The sequence below is a fragment of the Lontra canadensis genome, unplaced genomic scaffold (assembly GCF_010015895.1).
Source record: "Lontra canadensis isolate GAN:19392208 unplaced genomic scaffold, GSC_riverotter_1.0 scaffold1, whole genome shotgun sequence".
Lineage (NCBI taxonomy): Eukaryota > Metazoa > Chordata > Mammalia > Carnivora > Mustelidae > Lontra > Lontra canadensis.
Genome location: NW_022630995.1, coordinates 124664393 through 124668963, shown reverse-complemented (window position 1 = coordinate 124668963; position 4571 = coordinate 124664393).

The window sequence follows — 4571 nt, the reverse complement described above, 5'->3', positions numbered from 1 at the left end:
AGCTTGTTTTAAAAATACTTTTTTTAAATTTTCGCTACAGTTTGATTGTAAGATACTGTTTCGCTGCTGACCAAAATATGTTGAGTGTTATTTGAATTAAACTCTTATCTAAAGAAACAGATTGTAGATATATGTAAGCCATGCAGATGGCAACAATTTAAAATTACCAAACTGTGCAATTTGTTAATGGATTTAATCTGAGTCTTTGAAAACAGAGCTACTGATCAGATGTCAAATAAATTTACAGACAAGCAAAATTTACACAATCTAAATTTTGAGATAGAGAAAAATATGAGTCCATATTTATAGATGTTGTTGATGAATATTATCAGATATGTACTCTTAATTAACATTTGAATGCCTTGGTTGAAAATTGTTGGGACAGAAATATAGAACTCTTGAATGTCACAGAGTCATCCATATACTGACAATAGTATTTCTAAGTGGGCAGGATCAAAGAACTGCATGCTTTAAAGAACATATAATACTTAGTCCTTAGAATACAGGTTTCAAATTTAGCCCTTACCTTCAGTTTATGTTTATTCAGGACACATTAAATAAATGTTTTTCCTTAGAATGAACCATTAGCTGAATGACTGAAATTTAGAGGACAGAACAGCTTTTCTAATGGTTTGAGATGAGGAAACAAATTTGTAAATAATGCCAAAAACCTTTCTACATCAATTGGCACTCCAATGCACAAACTTACTCCTTCAAGCCATTTTTTAAAGAAGACACAATGTTACATTATGTTTTAAATTATCATATTAAATCTCCTTGCATCATTGTCATGAGATAGTCCTAGTATCCACATACTCCAGTTGAGAAGAGAGACAAAGGGAGGCGTGAAACAAGGAGAGATAAAGCTAGAATCCTGGTTTTGACTCCCTCCCAAGTGCTTAATCCACTCCCCCACATTCCAATTTACAATAAAATGAAATTGGCACATTAACCTGAAAGGAAAAAAAAAAAGAAAGAAAAATGACCAAATTCATTCAGCGAATTCAGGCATACCCAATGAAGTAACAGTGAGTTTATGCTTATTTGAAAAGGAATCTGGTCTGTGCAATAGCACAATTGACTTATACCTAGTGGGGGGAAAAGGCAATTAGAGAATAATCGGGAAGTGCTTGAGAGAGGAATTAAAATAAACAATTGGCTTGTGCTCATTGTAAAGTGACTTTTTTTAAAGAGATTCTGATGAGCACATATATTAAAAATAGAGTTCCTACTCTTCCTGCTCCATTGAAGAGCCTCCCACTTCCTACAAAAAGTCTATAAATTGTGTGACTCTTTAAGTACATGGAGGAATATCACACATTTGCAATTATTGGGTCAGAATATGTGAGTCATGCAGAAATAGAGCTTTGCAGGAAATTTTTATTTCATTGGAGAAATTCTTAGTCATTTATTACAGCTATTAAGAAGACTCTGAAACTGTCAGACCTGTTTTGACAAAATGAACTGTATTCCAAGTGCCCTCCAAGCAAAATCTCTCATTAAAGACAGGCCAGAAATAGATGGGATATGATGGAGAAAAAGCAAAAAAGCAAGATGAGTGAAACTAAAAACTGAGGGACCATTTGAGGTGTAATATATGAAAAATGGCAGTTGTACTTAAGGGCAGGAAGAGAATGTAAAATGGTAAAGCATGAAGGAAACAAATAAAGACAGGATACAAAATGTATACACAAATTCTTATGATCCAGGTTTACTCCAGGCACTTCCTTGCTTGTACTAGGTAGTAGGTCATTCGCACTCATCTCTGTGCCTGAATACCATATTTATATAAATATCTTTGAACCTTCATGTACTTAGAGTGCCATATACTGCCTATGAGCTGGTGTTATTTGAAAACATAGACATAGAGAAAGTATAATTTACTGATAGAACCTAATCGAATTTCCAGTGTCATAGTCTCGTCAAAGCAATACAGTAAGAAATGAACCCCTCCTTTTAATCTAATTGGTTACAACTTTCAAAAACCATTTAATACATCCCCCAATTTTCTTTCAGAATATCATGATGATTTTTTTTTATACTTACCCATCTTTCATGTTGGTGATTTAAAAATAAGCCAATTTTAAGTATTAGAATCCCTTGCACAAAATTATTTTACTTTTAAACATATATATACCTCATTCTTCTATTTCCTTCAATAAGCTTATTTTGACCTCATATAAAATTTGTGAGACTTAACCAATAAACTCTCCAAAGTTCATAGTATATTAATAAAGCATACATTATCAACTAAAATTGATAAGACAGAATTTATGCAACTAAGTCAGTAAACATTACTTACTTCAGTCAAATTAGAGGTAAATGGATTATTTGCCTAAATTACAAGTTAATTTACACAACAGACTAGATGGCTCTCAAAGTGCAATAGATAATATATTCTACCCAGCTGAAAACAAGTTAACCCACAGATACGTTTCAAGGTAGAGGTGATTCTTGAGTTATTATTATTTTTTTAATTTACTAGATTCATAACTCTAGTATGTGATGAGATAGGGGATAGAAAGAAGAGGAGAAAACACACTAAATTCTAATTAGTTTGATTAAGTGTTCTTTTTAAATGGTATGGTTAAGGTGTTGTGTTGCAATCATCCTGTAGGGTTGTTATACTTTAATGCTTGTCTGCATTTGCTTAATTTCCTGCCATGACCACTAAAATATTTAGAGTATTTGCAGAGTGGAAAGTCAAGATTACTGTATTTTTAAGCAGATGCATTTGCATATCATCCATTAAACATTAAGTATATTAAAACCCACCAATTTTTTGAAAGAAATTTTAATGTGCAATTTCGAAGAACTAAAATGTCTTAATAATTTTAGAACTTACCTACAAAGGACTGCCTAAATACTGAAATGATCACCTTTATAAAAAGACTTAATCAGAACTGTTTAAGTTTCTCATTAGTACTCTCGTAAAACAATAAATGACCACATTTTTGGAAACATATAAGCCTGGAAATGCGTTCCCTGATGGAATTTATAGAGCAAGTCACCATTCTGGCTCTTTAATAGGACTATAAAAACAACTGATCTTACAACGCACAGTGCAATGGCTGGTGGTAGCAATGTAGGACATTGATATCTACCAAAAAATGAGAAATGTGATAAATTCAGTCATAGTTCTTCATATGCCCAAAGCACTTAATGATTGTAGACTTGGAATACTGAAAATGTTACTCATTTTAGCTGAAAAAGAAAAAGTTATTTCTACTCTATTACATTTGTACTTAGTTGACCTGTAAATTGAGCAAAGATGTATTTGTTTGATAGAAACAGCCAGGTTTGTTTCGGAATAAACTTAAATATACTTTTTGATTTCTCACTATGATTAGTTTAAAGAACTAGTCAATAAAAAAAATAAAGATCTTTGCCTTTTGTAAGAACATGTTTTATGTATGATTGAAGTTTTTACAACACTCTGAGAAAGCCATCCGATGTTAGATTTAAAAATAAAATCAAAAGCATTTTCCGACATAGTACACATGAAAAATTGGAAATTCCAATATCTTCAATAGAAGTTGTAGAAAGTGTATGTCTCCTTGGAGTTTGACACCCACTTAACACAGCAGAAAATAAGGTACTATACTGTAAACAAAAAAGTACAGTAGAGGACAGTTGTAAATTTACATAAGAATAGTTCATAAACTTTTGGTCTTTCCAGAACAGTTTTTATATAAAATGAATAAAAAAACCTTTAGACAGCTGTCATCACTCTTGTTTGACCACTTTTCACTTATATGCACACAGACATATTTATATAGCAATATATTGATGCACCGTTACATGGATATTAAACTATGATTACTGCTTTGTAACTGAGATGTGCATTATCCAATCAACATTATCCATAGTTGAAATATTCTTACATTATGTATTGTTGTCATGTTGTATCTATAAAAACATGAAAATATAACTTTACATTATTTCAATTATTTACATTAGTTCAAGCTTGACAGAGAAAAATTGATAAGCTACAATTTTTAGAAGAGTAGGCCCAGAGGTACAATAAATAGCATTGATTGTGTAGTCATCTTTTTCATTTTTAAAAACTCATTTGAAGTACAATATGGAAACAATTAGTCTGCAATTTGGTCATTCTAGCATTAATTATTAAAACTTAAAATGCACCTCCAACATTCCTGATGAGGAGAAATGCACGTAAATTATATTGTATTATCCTGGAATTTGTGATCGGGAACGTTAAATTTAGTGAAGAACATCATTATACTACATATCACCATGTTCGATCTCTCATCGAACACATTCTCCTTCCCTTCTGTGAAACATAATCAATGAAACTGTTTTCACAGCACTTAGAAGATACCAAGTGCTACACAAAGGCTTGCTTGCAGAAATAATGAGAATAAAAAATATTAAAAATGACTACTTGATGTTAACAATTGTTTAAAACCCTAAATTAATTTTATTTTAGGGGGCTTTAAGAGAAATAAATGGACTTTTATGAAGGGAAATAGAGTTCCTTTAAATTTTTAACTAGAGAAATATAAGCTCTTTAGTCAGAAGTTACAGAAATTTGATGTTTTATCCCCAAC